This window comes from Suricata suricatta, chromosome 15, assembly GCF_006229205.1.
Source record: "Suricata suricatta isolate VVHF042 chromosome 15, meerkat_22Aug2017_6uvM2_HiC, whole genome shotgun sequence".
NCBI classification, from domain to species: Eukaryota; Metazoa; Chordata; class Mammalia; order Carnivora; family Herpestidae; genus Suricata; species Suricata suricatta.
The window spans coordinates 45643882-45664665 of record NC_043714.1 but is presented as its reverse complement, the minus strand read 5'-3'; positions in this window follow the sequence as shown (position 1 = coordinate 45664665).

Genomic DNA, 20784 nt, shown 5'->3' with positions numbered 1-20784 from the left:
ATATTCAGGAAAACAGATAGTGGCATGAGGGAAAGTGAAATAACATGATCTATTCAGTATGCTGTCAACTTTATAAAAAAATACACAACGAAGAAAAAAAACCACAGCACAATGTTGATTATCCCACCCCTTTTGGATAGATTATGAGTGGCTGTTATTTTTTTTATTATGGCATTATATAAGTTCTCTGCAATCGCTTCATAACCAAGGAGAAAAAAATTATGTCATTGAAAAAATAGATATATAAATAGTTTCCTGGAATATACAGTCTGGGAAAGTTCTGGCTGGGAGTAGATTAGCAACTGGTGGATGTCCAGCTGATTTCTGTGCTTATAAGTCTCAGCCTTAGCCCCTCTGGAGGTTTTCAACCTGTGGCTACTTGTATCAGAATTATCCACGGTGCTTATTTTAAAATGCAGAACTCTAGGCCCCACCCCAGACCCACTAAATCGGGATCTCTGGGCGCAGGGCCCAGGAATTGGCATTCTCACCGGCTCTGCACATTTGAGCTGAGTTCCCCTGTCTTAGAGGCTGTGGACAACCCACGCACCAGGAATCCAGCATGGTTGTCACACCCGCCGTGCATGCCCTCTCAGCCTACGCTGGGCTTTGAAGAGTTGAGCCAAATGGAGGAGTTATCATCTATTTTTCAAGAAATCTACTCTTGGTTGTACCTGAGACAGGAAGCTGCAAAACGCAGTAGTCAGAAGAATAGAAAGTTCACATTTGTATTTTATTTTGGAATCCAGTAGCAGCAGATTGTGTTCCTTAAATTATGTGAGGCTAATAATTAAAGTGAATTAACATTCCCAGACTCTGCCCTAATTTGGAATTAAGAACAGTAGTTGCAGGAGGACATCAGCCCACAATGAAAGGTTCGCCCCATTAAAAAGTGGTTAATCTGTGTGCAGTTAGTTGAGAATCATAATTATAGACCTGATTGCTTTTAACTCACAACCCTGAGGTTTCCTTTATTGCCTGTTTTACTGGAACGATATTGGAGGATGGTAGAAAGTTCTCCACTTGAAGGTGTGTCTTGGCTTGGGGCGGGGCTTGGCCAAGAGCGCCCTTCAGCCCTGTAGTGCTGTGACTTGTCAAGGCCAAGGGGAGTTGTAGCACGCTTGGAGAGGGCCCAACAGCTGTGCAATTAGCCATGTCATCTGTAGGTGAAATTCGACACCTCAAAGAGGTAATAATTCAAGGTTTTAGTCCACACATGTTGCTTCCGGAGTTGGTCATAGCCTCTTAGGAGAAAAGGTGAGCCAGCTCAAGAATGAAATCTCTGACTACGTGTGAAAGCAATCAGAAAAAAATCAAGAAGAACAGCAACTGTGAAACTCTGAATCAGACCTCCTGGAAGTGGTCCCATTCCCTTTCTGCACCTTTGCGCCGATGGCTTGAGGATGCCACCAACACGTGCCCTCCACCTGACACCCCTGTTTGTGGGGAAGAAGGACACAAGGAGGTCAGCTCCAGAGGGGCGAAGTGCCGGGCTGCTAAACAACACCCTCCATTTGCGCTTTGTCACAATGCCAGGTGGCGCTTGGGATCTCCCTGCAGTGGCTCTGGGGACCTGGATGGGGAGGGCTGCCGCCAGCTCCCTGGTTTAGGGAGGCCCAGAACTGTCAGCAGCTGAGTGCCAGGCTCTGAGGAGCACAGGGCCTGAGGTCAGGCTTGCTCCTCCCCCGACCCCCTCCCGCACCTCCATCTTTCCTGCAGCACAGGGAAGAAGCAGAGGCAGACAGCCGGAAGGGTTAGGACCCATCAAGGAGAAAAAAAAAATGTAAAAGGAAGCCCTGTATCTTTCACACAACATGTAATTAACTCGCAGCAGAAGATGCCATGGATTCATAATGGGAACCGACAGCGGGGGAGGCGGGCCCTGACAAGCACGAGATTTCTAGTGGGCTTTTTTTAATTTGATGTTTTAAAGGAACATGAGCAGTTGCAATTGTAGTCGTGGACCTTCAGTGACAGGGTCTCCCCGGCAGCAAACCAGATGTGGCATCTGACCCTTATCCAGGCAGGATGAGGGAGAAGGGCTTTTCTGCTCCAGTGTTCTCTCCTCCATCCCAACAGCAGGCTCTTTCTTGTCCCTGGTGCCCCAGGGTGGGCCTGTCAGCAGCCCCAGCCACGTGAGCCGGCCTTAGAACCTTCTCCTCTCCATGACGGCAGTCCTGGGAGTCACCCTGGCCTCTAGCCAGGGGCTCCCAGGGTCACATTTGTGGCACAGGCCTCCCCTCTTTGTCCCCCAGCATCCTGCCCTCAGTAAGGTGGTGGCACTTTGTGAGGAAGGCAGGCCCAGCTGGAGAGGAAAGGCGGGGAGCTCCGGGACAGGGTGCCACAGGTGGGCGGTGCCTGGAAGTCTGCGGGACAAGCCTGGCCAATCCTCTCCCAGGCACAAAGGACTCTCTGTGAGGGACACACCCAGCCTCGGTGCAATCAGGAAGGCTCTCATTTCTTACCACAGGGAGGCCCGTTCCCAGACAGGCTTGGGTGTGGCCTGTAGGCTGAACCCTGCCGGGTAGGGCTCTGTGGACTCCTGGGGACGAGTGTCTTTAGTCCTCATTGTGATCTGGTCTGCACACAAAGATGGAGAGAGGCCTAGGCAGGAAGTGTAACTTCACAGGACATGGGCAGTTGCCTGTTCGTCCTCTGGGAAAGAGCCCCTCTAGGTTGGCTTCCCCCAACACACACACACTCTCTCACTCTCTCTCTCTCTCTCTCCTACACATACACTCATATACATGCACTCATACGCTCATTCTAAATAAGAAAAGGTCTCCAGCCATACTTGGACTAGTCAAACATGCTGTACAGACATTTGTCCCCACCCCCAAGCCATTGTCACAAAGAAATTAAACTAGGTCCCAAAGAAACCAGGCTAGCAAGTATGCAACAAGAACCACCGTACTGGCCATACTGGCCACAGGCATAATTATCATTTTTCTTTAGAACTCAAAGTCTCTCTTTGCCACTAAGCACCTCCTCAATGTGGCTCTGCATTGCATGGAAAGGGAAGGGAAGGAAAAAGGGAAAGGAAGAGAGGAGGGGAGGGGAGGGAAAAAAGGGTTCAAATAGGATTTCTAAGGTCTCATTAGTAATCAATCCAGGCCTGAAAGCCACAAGGCCAGGCGGCCATCCACCAGGCCCTGCTGCCTACACGGCCTGAGACCCCACTGTGTGGCGGGCTCTGCAGATGCTGAGCAGGTGGGTTCCTTCCTGGACCACAGGTGAGCTGGATGGTAATGGATAAAATCACCATCTGTGAAGGTAGGACCTTTCTCTGTCCTATATGCCCTGAGCTGTGAACTATGAAGAACATACTCATTTATTGAACGTATATTTCTCTTTGACACCATCTGTGTGCCAGTAAATAAAACAGATAAAACTGCCTGCTCCTGGGAGATTCCGTCTGACACAAAAGCATAGGCACGTCCCCCCTGTATCTCCTGGGGTGCTGTAACAATGTACTGCGAGTTGGGTGGCTTAAACAACAGAAATGTGTCTTCCCACAGTTCTGGAAGCTAGAAAGCTGAAATCAAGGTCTTGGCATGGTGGTTCCTTCTGGGGACTGCGAGGGAGAGTCTGGTCCATGCCTGTCGCCCAGCTTCTGGTGGTGGGCTGACAGTCTTCGGTCTTCCTTGGCTTGCAAATGCAGCACCCCGTCTCTGCCTTCATCTTCTCCCTGTGTGTCTGTCAGTGTTCAAACTTCCCCTTTTTCACAAGGGCATAGTCAGTCATATTGGATTAGAGCCCACCCTAATCACCTCATTAACTGGATTATCTATGAGAAGATTCCATCTCCAAAAAAGGTCACATTCTGAGGTAGTGAGGGTGAGGATTCTCACATATCTGTGTGAGAGAGGTGGGGGTGGACACAATTCCATCTCTGACTCCCTCCAGAGAAAAGCATAGGAAAGTATGGATGAGAGTCATTTGCCCTTGAGGTACTGGAAGTCTCCTGCTTCCTCACGGTCTCATGTGAATGCACCTGATTGGTGGAGTCTGGGTCATGTGCCTGTTCTCCACCGCAAGGCAGGCTGGGAAATCAAGTTTCTGGCTTCTACCCTGGGGAGGCATGGACCTCTGCTGTGGGATTTTCCCCAGACATAGGAAGAGGCTTCAAAAGTTCATGCAAAGGTGGCCACAGAAATGTACTATGCAGGTGTTTTCAGGTTTTTTCCAAGGGGGCACAAGAGCAGAGAATGGAGACCATAGTTTCCATTTCTTTCTTTTAAAAAAAATTTTTTTTAATGTTTATTTTTGAAAGAGAGAGAGACAGAGAGAGAGACAGAGCATGAATGGGGGAGGGGCAGAGAGAGAGAGGGAGACAAAGAAACTGAAGCAGGGTCCAGGCTCTGATCTGTCAGCACAGCTGATGTGGGGCTCAAACCCATGAAATGTGAGATCATGACCTGAGCCGAAGTCGGACACTTAACCGACTGAGCCATCCAGGCACCTCCATAGCTTCCATTTCTTATGGCTTCCCTTCAGTGCCTAGTATTATGTGCTGCCCACTAAAGGGACAAAATGTTGACAACTACAGAGGACACCTGGCAGAGCTAGATAATGGCCAATAGGTAACATTTAGTAAACATTCATATGTGCCATTTTTCTAAGCTCTTTATAGGCATTGCTTCATTTGATCCTTACAATAGCTTTATGCAATAGGGATGATTATCAGCCCCCTTTCACAGATGAGAAAACTAAGGCACAGACAGGTTAAGTAACTTAACCTAGCAAGTGGGAAAGCCAGGATTTGAAACCAGCAATTTCAGTGAGACTGAGAGCTTAACCACTGCACTTCCTAACAGATGGAAGAAGATGGAAGGTGGAAGAAAAGCCTGCCCAGCCAGTGCTTAGGGAAGGTAGAAGCCATGGGCTGGATGGAAGTACCCCTGGGTGGCATGTACGTTGTCTCCCACTCTCTGAGTCAAGGTGGGTGTGGCATTGGCATGCGGCACATTGACAAAGTCCTTGGGAATCCTGGGAGGGAGGCTTGAGAAGAGAAGGGAGAGAGGAGGAGGAACGAGCCAGCTGCTAACCCCCCCCCTGCCCCCCAGAGGTTCAACCCAGGAGGCTCTGCCCGGTGTGCCCCAGGAAGGCGCACATCACAGCCCTGGCTCCTGGAAGCCGGTGCCCTACGAGGGCAGGGAGGGACCCAAGCTGGTCCCTTGCCAGGGTGCTGCCTGGAGAGGGCTGCCATTTTTCCAAGAATTCTTCCCCAGTGACCTAGAGTTGGGCTTCACAGGGACCAGGTGGCTGCCAGGGCAGACCCTCCAAGCAGGGGTGTGTTCGAACACCTCAGCTGTGGCCAAAGTGGCTCAGGTGGCTGCCATGTGCCCAGAGGCAGAGACCTGGGACTCCTGTGCCCACCCTGGAGGAGCCCTTGCCCCCCTCCCCACTCCTGTGACCCTGGATGCTATTTCTTTTCACTCTTTGCAGAAGGAGGCAAAAATAGATGGGATACATTCTTATGTCCCCAAGCATACCCAAACTGGAGACTCCCCTGAGGCCCCGGCCCATTGGATCCAGCCTCAGACCTCACAGCCTCCAAGTCCAGAACCTAATTTCAAGAGTATGCGAACATTGGGGGCTCCTGGGTGGATCAGTCGGTTGAGCGTCTGACCATGATCTCACGGTTCGTGGGTTCGAGCCACACGTCGGGCTCTGTGCTGACAGTTCAGAGCCTGGAGCCTGCTTGGGATTCTGAGTGTCCCTCTCTCTCTCTGCCCCTCCCGGCTCACACTCTGTCTCTCTCTCAAAAATAAATAAACATAAAAAAAAAAAAGAGTGCATACGTTGGGTGTGTTTGCCCTTCACCGGCGAGCTCGCCTTCACGAGAGCTGGGACCTGCCTGGTAGGTTTCCAAAGGGAAACAGGGTACATGGTGGCTGGGTTTCCTTAAGAACAGAAGAAAAGTAAAGAGTATTTTCCTTTACTTAAAAAAAAAATTTCTTTTTAATGCTAATTTTGAGAGAGACACAGTGTGAGCAGGCAAGGGGTAGAGAGAGTGGAAGACACAGAATCCGAAGCAGGCTCCAGGCTCCGAGCTGTCAGCACAGAGCCCGATGTAGGCCTCGGACCCACAAACCATGAGATCATGACCTGAGCCAAAATCGGAAGCTTTACCGACTTAGCCCCCCAGGTGCTCCTAGAGTATTTTCCTTTAAAAGCATTGGCACTGAGGCAAGAATTAAGAATAATATGGTTTCCTACAACCTAGTAGGACACTTCCAAAACACATATGGGTAACACAAATAAGAAGAGGAAAGAAAAACAAATTATCCACTGGAGGTTTTGATTACAATAGGTAACTGTAAAATATGTCGTTAATTAAAAGTTCAGTGTACGAAACATTTGCAGACATTCGTAGTGCTCCAGAGTGGTTTCTTTTTTAAAAAGTATTTATTTATTTTTGGGAAAGCGCAAGTTGGGGAGAGGCAGAGAGAAGGGGCCAGACAATCTGACAGCTGCAAGCCGACGTGGGGCTCGAACTCACCAACCGTGAGATCATGACCTGAGCTAAAGTCAGATGCTCAACCGACTGAGCCACCCAGGCTCCCCTCGTAGTGCTCCAGAGTTTTAAAACCAGATTAATACTTGTAAAACATGAAAAACACCAATGCCTTGCACGTACCCTAATGTCCAGTTATCTCCCCACAGATAAGATGCAGAGAAAAAGGACATTCTCAGAATTTAAAGAATGAGGTGCGGCCAGGGTGAAGATACAGGAGGGCCTACTAAATCTGAAAGCCAGATAAAACAACCACTATTTTGTTAGTAGAAGTGTGTTCCAAATACTGCATGGGGCTATATCTCTACTAAAAAAATTATTCGTTGCTTCTCTGAAATTCAAATTTAACTGGTTATCGTGTATTTTTATTTGCTCAGTCTGGCAACCTCAGGTAGGTGTTATCTGCATCCAGCCCAGTGGGGGAAGATAGAGGGGAAAATTCCAGAAAAGAGGCTGGTAGGCCTCTGCCAAATCACGGGGACTCCCAGGAGGCCAGGTCTCGGGCTCCAGGGCTGCCGCAGGGGACCCTGGGAAGCGGCTCTGGGTCTCTTCTCGAAGCTGTCTCCCTTGGGGGAAGAGGCAGGGCCCGCAGCTGCAGAAGGAAACCTTGAAAACAAGTCTTCTCTGAGCAGCTGCCAATGAAGGAGAAGATAGGCTCCGGGTGGCAACGGGACTGGCTGGTCTCCGACGGGCTTGAGGGGTCACCCTGACCCCCAGGGGTATCGACACACCACGCCTCAGCTGACCCTGTAAGCTCGCTAGCCTACACTGAGCTCGCCTTCAGGTCCGGCTGCATCAGCCTTGCCTCACACTGAATTCCTGCACATTCTCTGGGACTGAGGTCACTGAATATCTCTGGGCCTTTCCTGCAAGGTTCAAGAGCTCCGACCCAGGGGCCTTGGCTGGGTGAATTATTTGTGCACTGCACAAAGGTACCCCGGGAGGGGAAGTGCGGGCACCTGTACCCAGGGACCCTGGAGAAACCACTGGGTGAGAGAGTCCAGCAGTCAGTCTCCTTCAGAGGCCAGGGAGCCCCCACCCCCACCCCTGCAGGCCGGAAAGCTGCAGGCCCACCCCCACCCCCAGCCCCCCTGCTCTGATGCAGTGTCGGCCTCCTCAGGGCCTCTTCCCAGGGCTGTGTGGGAGCTGCACTTGCATCCTTTCCCAGTGAACAGGGCAGGAGAGGGAGGGAGAAGGGCAGGCCTGCTCTGGGAAGTTTCAGTTTGTATATTGGACTAGAGCATTCACTGCAGTGCTGAGAAACTAAGGAAGGGCAGCCTGTGGGCGGAACATCTCCCTGATAATCTTGTGAGGTGCTTTTAATCCCATTTTTACAGAAGATGATACAGACCCAGAGAGGTTATGGAAATTCCTCAGGTCATACAATTAATAGTGGGGGGGGGGGGCGAGGGGGTCAGAAATCCTACCCAGACTGCTCTGACTCTAAAATCTGGGCCCATTTTATTCCATTTGGCTGCTCAGGAAAATTCTGGTCTAGCTCAGGAGGAAATAATCTACTGTCAACTCTGTTACTCTGTTATTGTCAGGATTCTGGCTTCCCCATGACCTCTAAGACTTGGCTGTGACTAAAATTTCCACTAGAAAATAATGCTGAAAGGGAACAGCTGTGCTCCTCTGTGTCTACACCAGGAACTCCATCTCCTGGGCTCTCAACTGTCCTCCCACAGAGCCGAGTGGGAGGTTTCAGCACACAGGGAATTGTCCCCAGTCCCTGCCTTTTGCCTGCCTCACCTGGTAATTCCTGAGACTGAAACCACGCTCCCTGGTGATCAGACTCATAAATCTAACCGCATGGTTGGTTGAGTTTGGTCAAATTGTGGGATATAGGCCCCCATGACATCCTCTCCACCTTCAAGGGATGCTGGATGTTGTTCCCACCACCTTAGCCCTCCTCAGACATCTCACACAGGGAGTCAAGCCTTCCTTGCCTTCCTCTTTTAGCTTTGGGCGTTTCCATTGCTCTCTGATGCTCGCACCACCTCCCATCACTATTCCTCCCCCTCAACACCTCACAGCAGTAAGACAAGAGGCTTCCAGTCCTAAGCATGGTGGGGAAAGAATAGGGGGAGGCTTGAGCAGGGTGAGCTGGGAGGGAAGAGAGAGAGTTCTCTTTCTCCGAATCATGAACCTCACGCAGGTATTCATTGAGTTGCCCCTGCATATATGTTGGCTGGATAGGGAAACACGGGAGGGGTTGGAGGCTGGGCATGACAGGCAGCCAGAGCCCACTCAGCTCTTTGCTCAAGGTCTGTTTGAAGAAGTGCACTGTCTATCAAGGAAGTCATTAGAATGGACTTCCTAACTCCCCTTGCACTCCTCCACTGAGGCTCAGCTCGGCGGTACTTCTCAGAAGTGCCTTTCTTCTTTCACCATGTCTTCGCTCTGTCCGAGTATAAATTTTAGAGCCAGACTGCCTGAGTTGTAATCCTGGCTCAGACCTTATCAGTCTTGGGCATGTTACTTAATCTCTCTCTGCCTCAAATCCCTTGTCTGTGATGTGGGTTAAGAGCATCTACTCAAGCATACTGCTTAAGGTTGTTGTGAGATCTATAGTGGTAACTAAGTCATAAAAGGTGGCAAGTAGCCTTGGTCCATGGCAGGCGTTACGTAAGAGTTAGTAGCTATCAATACTGTTACTGTTATGATTATTCTTTCCCTTCCCTTTTGTCCCACACCTCCAGTCCAATCTTTATCAACCCATTGTCCACCCAAAGCCTTGGCAGGCTGGCTCAGGGTGGAGTGGGCGGCTTGGAAATCTGCAGACGCTCACACGACACGGAGCCCTGTGCTGTGAGAAGCTGTGGGGACCCTGCAGATGATCCTCAGCTGGAAAGGAGCGCCAGTCTCCACTGCACTGGGATGGATGAGGGGCCTTGGGAGGAGATGTATCTCCTGGTAGCAGGAGAGAACTTCTATTTTAGATCCAGTCTAGTTTAGAGGAAAACTCATCTGTCAGAAGCCTGCTGAGTGTGACCAGCTAGAGGTTGCAGTCAAGACACTCATGCAGTAGGACTCTGGTGGGTTGACTGGTGGCATCCCAAAACATATGTCCATGTCCTAATCCCCCAAACCAGTGACCATGATCTTATTTGGAAAAGGGTCTTTGCAGATGGAATTAGGAATCCTGAGACGAGAGTGGCATGGATTATCCAGGGTGTGCTAAGTCCAATGATAGGTGCGCTTTGCACAGAAGAAGAGAATTCACAGACACAGATGAGAAGGCCACGTGGAGACAAAGGCAGAGGTGGGAGGGACGCAGCCTTGCGCCAAAGAAGGCCTGGAGCCACCAGAAGCTGGACGAGGCCAAGGAGGAAGACTCTGGAGAGAGTGCAGCCGTTCTGACACACTGACTTTGAGGTTCTGTGGGAGAATCAATTTCTGTTGTTTTAAGCCACCCAGTTTGTGGTCATTTGTTACCACAGTTCTAGGAAACTAATGTAAGGACCAATTGCAAAACAATCCCGGAAAGGAAAAGATAACCTTGGCCATGGTCTGAAGTGAGAAAGATAGAGCAACATGAAACTCAAAGGATCAACGAAGGACTTTTATCAAGGTGGCTGCCTTTGATGGTGCGGGTTGTACATTGCACAATGTGGCGAGATCGGGGGGGGGGGGTGCCATTTACAAATTGGTTGTAGTGTGACTGTTTATTGCTTGATTGTTCCTGCAAGAGTCAGGAAGGTGTCTTGAGGAAGGGGTACCTTTTTCTGAAACACACAAAGGGACCCTATGGCCTTGTTGGGTTTTGGTGAGAAAATTTAGACAGTGCTGAATAGCTGCACCATATTTCCACCATCAAGTACCATAGCCACTAGCCACATGTGACTCTTGGACACATAGAATGTGGCTTGTGCAACTGAGGAGCTGAATTTTAAAATGTATTTAATTTGGGGGCGCCTGGGTGGCTCAGTCGGTTGAGCATCCAGCTTCGGCTCAGGTCATGATCTCATGGTTGTGGGTTCGAGCCCTGTGTCAGGCTCTGTGCTGACATCTAGCTCAGAGCCTGGAGTGTGTCTTCGGATGCTCTGTCTCCCTCTCTCTCTGACCCTCCTCTGCTCATGCCGCATCTCTCTCTCTCTCTCTCAAAAATAACTAAAACATTAAAACAATTCTAATGTATTTAATTTTAATTAATGTCAGTGTAAGTGGTCACATGTGGTAGGCACCTGCTCCATTGCACACACGGCTCCAGAACAGGAAAATGGAAACTCAGGACTACTTGATGCAGAATTTGGTCACCAAAAACATGGCTGCCATCCATTGATGTTGTTGAATGCCCAACCCCAGATGGTGCAAGGACCCGAAAGCAGAGGGAGGAAGAGAGAAAGGGTTGCCTGAGGAGGTAATAGTTTCCTCTCTAATTTGCAGAGTCCCCACATCCCTTAATAATCTTTTATGCATCTGTCAATCATGAAGTTAGCTAAACTCTTTTGAACCTATTTGAAGTTTTTATTTAATTAATTAATCTCTACACCCAACATGGGGCTCGAACTCACAACCATGAGACCAAGAGTTGCATAGTCTTCTGACTGAGCCAGGCAGGCCTCCCGGGAATAGTGAACTTTTTTATGGAGATGATCATAGAGATGGGTAGAGGGCGCCAGTTCGGGGCTCCTGGGCCTCAGGGTCATTTGATTTTTGAAAGGGGGTTCTTTGGAAGGAGGTCTGTTTAAGCTCCCAGTCAACTTTGCCACGGGAAGGTTGGGAGCCCTTCCTGTGTTACCCACATACAGCGGCACGCAGGCAGGATGTGGTGTCAAAACTTGTGTTTGAAATTCCACAAGCAGGACATTTACCTGGCTCTGGTTTTATCCCTGGGAGGGACATGGAGCCTTCTCTGAGGTGGGAAGGGAGTCTAACATGTCACTTGATGATCATCACATTCTGCCTGCATGTTGGTAAGAAATAAGGGTGAATTGGGGTGCCTGGGTGGCTCAGTCGGTTAAGCGTCCGGCTACCAGCTTCGGCTCAGGTCATGATCTTATGGTTCGTGAGTTCGAGCCCCGCATAGGGCTCTGTGCTGACAGCTAGCTCAGAGACTGGAGCCTGCTTTGGATTCTGTATCTCCCTCTCTCTCTCTGACCCTCCCCTGCTCATGCTGTCTCTCTTTGTCTCTCAAAAATAAATTTTAAAAAAACATTAAAAAAATAATAAAAAAAAAAGAAACGAGGGTGGATTTACCATACTTTTAGGGTAAGTCTCAACTTAACAGTGAGGACCTGGCTATTCTGGCAGCCTCAGCATCTCCTGGGGGCCTTGTAAGAAAGGCAGGCTCTCAGGGGCCCCTGGTGCCTCAGTCGGTCAAGTGTCCGATTTCGGCTCAGGTCATGATCTCACAGATTGTGAGATCGAGCCCCGTGTCAGGCTCTGTGCTGTCAGCATAGAGCCTGCTTGGAATTCTCACTTTCCCTCTCTCTCTCTCTGACCCTCCTACACATGCATGTATGCACTCTCCCTCTCTCAAAATAAATAAATAAACATTAAAAGAAAAAAAAGATAACAACCAGGCAATAACAGATGTTGGCGAGGATGCAGAGAAAGAGGATTTCTGTTGCACTGCAGGTGGGAATGCAAACTGGTGCCGCTGCTCTGGAAAACAGTATGGAGGTTCCTCAGAAATTAACAATAGAACTCCCCTATGACCCAGCAATTGCACTACTGAGTATTTATCCAAGGGATACAGGTGTGCTGTTTTGAAGGGGCACATGCACCCCAATGTTTATAGCAATGCTTATAGCTAATGACAATAGACAAAATATGGAAAGAGCCCAAATGTCCATTGACAGATGAATGGATAAAGAACATGTGGTGTATATATATATACATACACGCACACAATGGAGTATTACTCAGCAGTCAAAAAGAATGAAATCTTGCCATTTGCAACTACATTGATGGAACTAGAGCGTATATACTAAGCTAAATTAGTCAGAGAAAGACAAATATCAAATGACTTCACTCATATGAGGAATTTAAGATACAAAACATAAACATAAGGGAAAGGAAGCAAAAATAACATAAAAACAGGGAAGAGGACAAAATATAAGAGACTCTTAAACATGGAGAACAAACAGAGGGTTACTGGAGGGGGTTGTGGGTGGGGGGATGGGCTAAATGGGTGAGGGGCATTAAGGAATCTACTCCTGAAATCATTGTTGCACTAGATGGAAGGAAGGAGGGAAGGAAGGAAGCGGGGGAGGGTGGGCTCTCAGACCTGCCCCAGACCTGTGGAATCAAGATTTGTAAGGACCCAGGTGATTGGAGAGCACAGCAAAGCCTGAGAAGCATTGAGCTAGAACAAGGCCTATTTCCTGGCATTGATTTAATGGACTTCTCTTAAATTAGTTCAGAGCTGAACCGACCTTGCTGTTCCAGAATTTTGTAGGCTTTGCTGCCCCGGAGAAACTTCCTCTGAAATATAAATCTACCAAAATGGTTCCCAAGCTCGACTTTCCAAGTAGACTCTCTTCTAAAGCAGTGGATATTCTCAAAGCTAAGGGTCAGCTGTGTTCCGTGTCCCCGATCTTCAGGTGAGTGTCACTTTGGGAGTAGAGTAGGGAGTGGGAGCCTCTTTCAGGGCCAGCTCTGAAGTGTGGCTGCATCTGTGGCCACTTCTCCTGCCTCCCCTGGGAGGGGTGTGCTCTGCCCTACGCGAAACAGTAGCAGCATCTGCACCTTTCCCCGTGGCTTCCCCCCACCAAAGCCTGGAGAACTGGGGATCCCTCTCAGGATTTTTGGAGACAGCCAGCAGCCCATGGCTGATATCAAAAAAGCATATGAGCGTACTCTCAATGGGCTTAAAGAGACACAGCATCGAACAATTAGAGAGTGGTGTTAGCCAGTCTACAATATCCACACAACAAGAGATGCAGCTATTTAAAATGATTATTTTTTTAATGTTTATTTTTGAGAGAGAGAGAGAGAGAGAAAGAGACAGGATGTGAGAGGGAAAGGAACAGAGAGAAGGAGACACAGAATCCAAAGCAGGCTCCAGGCTCCGAGGTGTCAGCACAGACATGGGACTTGAACTCATGAACCTGTGAGATCATGACCTGAGCCAAAGTCAGACACTTAACCAACGGAGCCACCCAGGCTCCCCAAAATGATTTTTTTAACGGGGCACCTGGGTGGCTCCATCGGTTAAGTGACTAACTTCGGCTCAGATCATGATCTCACAGTCTGTGAGCTCAAGCCCCACCTCGGTTCTATGCTAGAACCTCAGACGGCTTTGCTCTGGATCCTCTGTCTCCATCATACCCCCGCCCACCCCCACTTGTGCTCACACTCTCTCTCTCTCAAAAATAGGATTGTTAATTTAGCAAAAAGTAGAGAGCAAATTAGAATTATAGTGCCTTCTCATTTAAAAAATAAAACTATATATGCATTGATAAATGATATATGGAAGGATATATTCCAAATATTAGAAATATTCTATATTTTAGAAAAACAGCTATTTCTATGGTGTCAATGCTCTTTAGCTAAAGGCCACCGGGAATACGTGTGTAGTGGGGTCTATCTGCGTATCACAATGAGGGAGAGGGCACATCATGGCAGCATGAGTATCTCGGTACAAGGAGGCTGAAAGGGAATTGGTTCCAGGTTTGGGCTTGTGGTTGGTGCCTTGCGGGGATGGTTCAAGCAAAGGAGGCTTTGCTCTGGGTGGGATGCGGCTGGGCAGCAGGGTAGTTTTATGAGTCGGTATCTTACTAATTCTTGTCAATGGAGTGATAAGAATGAAGAAGGGGAACTAGGCTATAATTGGTAAAAACAAAACAACGGTTAGCCATTAGCCAGGAGAGGGGACGCTTGGTTACTTCTGTGGTGTGTACAATGCTCTTGTTTTTGTCTCATTCAGACATGATTGCAGAACAGTCTTGTTTTTATCTTGACTTTCACAATCCAGTAGCCGTGGGCTGGTGTTCTTGGAGCTGGTCTTGCTAAACAGAAAGAAGCCCAAGACTCGGCTGCTGGAAGCTTCGCTTTTTCTCCATGGGGACACCTCAGGTGTCGGCATGAAGGGTGATTTTTACTTTCTACTTCATATTCTGGGGGGAAAAAATCTCTTTACAACAATCGTGTATTATATTTGTCTTTAGAAAAAGAGCTATTTCCTTCCTGGGAAAAACAAATCACCTGTGTAAGAAAATGCTAAACTGGATAAACCATCCGCTGGTGCGTTTGGTGGGAAAGGCAGACAGCCCAGCTTGCCAAGCGCGCCCCGGGGAATAAGAGTCCTAAACAGCTGTCCAGTTCCACATCCTGCAGAACAGTCCCAAACACTGTCCCGGGAGGCCAGGCGGGTGTGCCAGGGCTAGAGTTTAGATTGAATAGAAAACGGTGTTGCTCAAGACCTCAGTCCAGGGTCCAGACGGAAAGAAACGCGGCTGGCTTGTCAACAATGGGTGGAGGCCACCTGGACACCTTGAACACCTGCTTGGTGGGGTTCCAAAGGCAAGAGGTGGTGACATGGCCCGGAGCTCTGGCTCCTGGGCCTGCCAGGAGAATCACCTGGGCAGTGAAACCCCCGTTCCCCGCCCCCACCCCGCCATCCCGCCACTTGGACCAATCAAATCATGCTCCGTGGGGGCGGGGCCCGGGTACGAGTATTTCTTGGCTCCTCCCGTAATTGTTCCAACTTTCCCCAGCGCTGGCCACGGTTCCTTCTACTTCTGTGATCTCTACCCTCTTATTTCCATTCCCATCACCTCTAGCCTGGCTCAGGCCCTCACTTCTCTGCCCTGAATCATCTCTGTCCTCCACACTCCCTGACTGATTTTTGTAAATAAAAATCGAGGTCACTGGTTCTCAGCCCTGGCAGCATATTAGAATCACCAGGGGAGAGTGAAAAAGTACTCCCAGAGCCTGGGCCACACCCTCCGAATTTCTGATTCAACTGGGCTAGGGTGGAGCCCGGGCACTGGTATTTTTTTAGTTTCCCAGGGGGTTCTATGGGGCAGCAAGGGCTGAGAACCAGATCTTTCCAGGTTTTCATTCCCTAGCCTGGTAAGGGCTAAATGAAGTGACAACCCTGTAAACCTATTTTGCCAGAAAAGACCTTATAGCTCTCCGTTCTGAGCAGGCAGGTGGAGGGGGGGGAGGGGCGGATTCAGCTGCAGCGGTGGTGACCTGGCAGGTCAGGAGGAGAGAAAGACATTCTAGGCCAGTGACCTAAAACACTTGAGGGAAACTTTGCTGAGGGCTGGCTCTCTAGGAACCGATGGGGGCATTAAGCTGCTGCGGGAACAGGATTCATTCGTGGGAACAGCTGACTGCTAAGAGCTCTGAGCCCAGGAGGCTGGCAGTGGATGTTGTGGGGTCCTGCCCAGGTCCCCCTTCAGAACCCAGGCATTCCACCCCCAGTCCCTCCCCACAAAGTGCCCCCAGCTGAAGGGAGCTGTCCCCGGTCCAGGCTGTGCCCCCTCCTGGACACGGCCTGCATCCTATGACTGGCCAGTCAGTGAGGGCCACAGAGACCCGCCCCTGGCCTTATTTAGGACATCCCAGCTTCAGAGCTTTCTGAGGTGTCTGCTGCAAATGCACCCAGGTCCAGCCTCTGCCCCTACGCAGTCTTGCTTCCTTCACTCCCCTGCCAGTGTACTCTTCTGTTCTCCCCCAAGGCCACCCTGAACACAAGCCTCTGTTTCCAGGGCAGCTGACCTATGAGAAAGTCCTGCCATATATGTATGTGAGTGGAGAATGAACAGGGCCCGAAGGGTGTGAAGGGGGGAGTGCACCACAGCAGCTTGGGGGGCCTCATTAACATCCATAGGTTCAAGGGCAAGCAAACTGCAGATCTGATTGTGTAACTCCCCTTCTTAAAATTCCTCAGTGACACTCTGCTGCCTGTGGGGGACCGCAGAGCCCCCCCCCCCCCCCAGGTGTGTGAGCTCTTCTGCAGTCTGGCCTGCAAGAACCTCTTCCTCTCCCTTGCTCTCCAGGCAGCCACGCTGTCTCCCACCCCTGCCTCCATGAGAGCTGCTTCTGGAAACCCTTTCTCCACGCCGGCCATTTGCATTCCTTCTGCATTGAGATCACCTGTCTCCTTGCTCCCCTTCTGGCCTGAATATTTTTTTTTTGAAATTTTATTTTATTTTTTTACTTTATAAAGTTTCATATTTTTTTAACATATGCAATTATTTTCCATCATTTACTATACAGTAGTTACAATGACACTCCAAACAGAAAAGCAAAGTAAAAAATCAAAACACCAACTTCTGTTTCATGTAATTAGACTTATACAGAAATTAGAAGGTTAAGTAACAACAGCTATCTGAAGTGAGGTCTGAATATTCTTGAGGCTCAGGATGGGACTTAGTTCTCTGTCTCTCCAGGGCCCAGCACTACAATACCATGGCAGTGGCTTCTTCCTTCCTTCCTTCCTTCAATTTATTTTTAAATGTTGATTTATTTTTGAGAGGTGGGGGGAGGGGCAGAGAGAGAGGGAGAGAGAGAGAGAATCCCAAGCAGGCTTTGCACCTTAAGTGCAGAGCCTGATGATAGTGCACAGCCCGATGTAGGGCTTGGTCTCATGAACCTTGAGATGGTGACCTGAATTGAAATCAAGAGTTGGACGCTTAACAGAGTGAGGCGCCCAGGTGCCCAATTTTTTTTAATGGTGGTAAAATACATGTAACATAAAAGTTACCATCTTAACGGTTTTAATATATATTTTTTAAGTAGGCTCCATGCCCAGTGTGGAACCCAACTCAGCCCAATGCAATGCAGAGCCCAACTCACGACCCTGAGATCAAGAACTAAGCTGAGATCAAGAGTTGGATGCTTAACTGAGTCACCCAGGCACCCCACTATCATAACCATTTTAAAGTGTATAATTCAGCATGCCTGGGTGTCCCGCTCTCTCTGCCCCTCTCCCCTGTTTGTGTTCTCTCTCGTTCAAAAATTGAACAAAGTATACAATTCAGTGGCCTTTAGTATAGTCACAATGTTCCAGAACATTTTCATCACTTCCAAAGGGAACCCCCTCCCCCCCCCATGCATTAAGTAGTCACTCTCCTTTACCCTCTCCTCCCAGCTACCGAAAACCATTAATTTCCTTTTGTTTCTACGGATTTGCCAGTTCTGGATATTTTACATAAATGGAATCATACAATATGCGGCCCTTTGTGTCTGGCTTCTTTTAGCTTACAGTGTTCATCCAAGTTGTAGCATGTATCAGTACTTCATTCCTTTTTATGACTGGATAATATTCCGTTGTATTGCTATATCACAATTTGTTGATCCATGCATCCAGTTGGGTTGTTTTCACCTTTTGGCTATTGTGAATAGTGTCACGAACATCTGTGTACAAGTTTTTGTTTGAACACCTGTATTCAATTCTCTCGGATTCATGCCTAGGAGTAAAATTGCCGAATTATATGGTAACTCTACGTTTAACTTTTTTAGGAGCTGCTAGCCTGTTTTCCACAGCAGTCGCCCCATTTCACAGTCTCATCAGCAATGTACGAGGGTTCCAGTTTCTTTACATACTTGCCAACCCTTGTCAGTTTCCATTTTTTATTATTGCCATCCCAGTGGGTGTAAGGTCACTCCTCACTGTGGTTTTGACTTGGTCAGTACCTCTTTTTGACCCTCTGCTGTGATCCAGACACTGTGCTGGGCTCTGGGGACACTACAGAGAACGAAATGGACACAGGCTCTGCTTTTGTGGAAGTTCCGTTCTAGAGGGGAGACGACACAGGAGAACACACTTAGGAGACTTAACTCCAATAGTTAGCAGGGATGTTAGTATCACTTGGTTGCAGCTGGGGAAAGAGAAACACAAGCTCTTTGGGCTTCTTCTATCCCTCCTCACCCTGGCGGGAGGGAGCAGAGGCTGTAAACTCAAAGGCTTACGGGGAGCTGCCAGGGGAGCTGCCAGAGGAGAGAGACAGAATGGTGAGTGCTCATGGACCTTTGTGTATTTTGGGGCGTGGTGCTAAGGTGAACTAGGGGGCACCAGCTCTGCCTCACAGACCAGAAGCTGGTTTGTTCTGGCTTCTTCCAGCCCAAGTGGTAATGTGGACCTGGCCTGGCCTCGTGCAGTCTGGAAATAAGATTTTTACACAGAAGCTTCCAATTTGTATGTGATGGCACAGAAATTTTACATTGTCTGGGGGCCAGTTTTGGTGAACCGTCTACCAGTATGTGATTCCCACAAACACAGAGCGTCATTCACAGGGTCTGAATGTCTAGGGGTGCACCTGGGAATCTGCCTACTTTTTTTTAACATTTATTTTTGAGAGAGAGAGAGACAGAGCGTGAGTGGAGGAGGGCCAGAGAGAGAGACACACACACACACAGAATCCGAAGCAAGCTGAGCTGTCAGCACAGAGCCAGATGCGGGGCTCGAATTTACAAACCATGAGATTATGACCTGAGCAAAGTCAGAAGCGCTTAACCAACTGAACACCCCGCCCTCAGGCGCCCCCCCCCGAAATCAGCCTTCTGAACAAGCCTCTTCTCTGTCCCCTCCCCTCGCCTCTAGGGTGGTCCGATGCCCAGTGGAGTCTGAGAGCCACCAAACTGGAGGTGCCAGGGAGGCATCTTCCCCTGTGGTGACGGAGTGGGCAGGCAGGATCACGTTCTCTGTTTGTGCTGGCACGGAGCACCCGTGGCCTAGTCCCAGTTTCTCAGGGCAAACGGCGTCTAGAGCACATACTACTCTGTGCCAGGAGCAGGGAGAGGCAGAGAGGGGCCCTGAAGGCAGAGGACGCCCACACTCCCTCCCAGCCTCGCTCTGGCTCTCCACAGCCCCACAAGGTTTGATGCTGGTCCCAGTGGCTTTTACCCTGGTGGGCAGTGCGACTGCCAGCCTGATGCCTGTTGCTTCCTGGGGAACTTTCTCTGGATGGGAACCCTTTGTGGGGAGATGGCCCAAATAAAGATGTCAAGTTCTAGGACAAGGCAGGCCTCCTGACAGCCTGGGTGCTGATGGATGGGAGTTAAGCAATATGTTTGCAGGTCTCTTGCTTAATTGTCACAAGTGCAGTTAAAACTGGCAGTTTTCTGGCAGGGGGGTGTTGGTTCTGAAAATCCACAGACGTCTCTTTAACAGCTGGGAACCACCTGGCTTCTGGACGTGTTTATTCTGAAGCCACCAGGACGCTTCATGCGGTTCACCTGGTGACTTGGATGCTCTGTGGGGTTACTATTCCAACCCAGTATTTACGGGTTCATGTGGTTCAAGAACTCTGGAAAGTCTCTTTCCGTCTCCGTGTCCCCTGTCACCTCGCTAGGGCAAGGCACATGGGAGGAGCAAACGTGTGTCGGTAGAGCAGCATGAAGGAAAATATCAGTCTGGGGTTTGTCTTCCCAGGGACAATTATCAGACGGATCCATTCCATTTACCCCACCCGCCCGCGAGCGCTCATTTACATGTTACAGCTAAGGAAGAAACTTTGATTTTCCCAACCGAAAATAACAAGAAGCAAATTAATGAGACATGTTTCTGTGTACATTTCTATCCCTAAAGGGTCTGCTTTTAAGTCTTCTGCCTGGATTACCCTTGGTAAATATTGTAAGAACCACAACCAGCACAAAATATAGCTGCTCTAAAGCTATAGAGTCTCAATCCCTGTCATAAAAGAGCAAACTTGGTATTGCTCATGGGTCACGACAAGACCTAACATTTGCTGAGCACTTTCTATGGGCCAGGTCAGGACTATGTGCTCTACTTGGGTTATTTCATTGAATCTTTACAAGTCTGTGAGCTTCAATCCTCACAACCATTCATCCAGGGAAGGAATATCACCATTTTACAGACGGGGAAAGTGAATCTTAGAGGCTGAATGTGCTAGATGCTTTACATGTTTTAGGACATGTGATCCTTAGGCTAATCCTGTGAGCTTTCCCTCCCAACAGCCCTATGGGAAGGCATTATTACCATTTTAGGGATTAGGGAAGGTGTCAGGTAGTGAAACATGCCCGCATTTGCACGGCTATTAGGTAGAGGAGATGGAATTTGAACCAAATACACCCCTTACCCTCTAAGTTATACCGAGCAACATGGCTTGGATAGACATGTGCATATATATTCATTGTGTCAGTGTTTGGTAAGGGGAAAAACCTGGAAACCACCTAAATGCCCATCAGTAGAAACTGAGAGGGAATAAATGAATACTGTTGCTTTGGTTTGGGCTGAGTCATTATTCAGGAATAGTCTAGTGCAAGCTGGGAAGGGCAGTGGGACTAATGGCCAGCAGGCATCCTGACATTCCCTGGAAACTCTTGTCATAGAAGAAAGA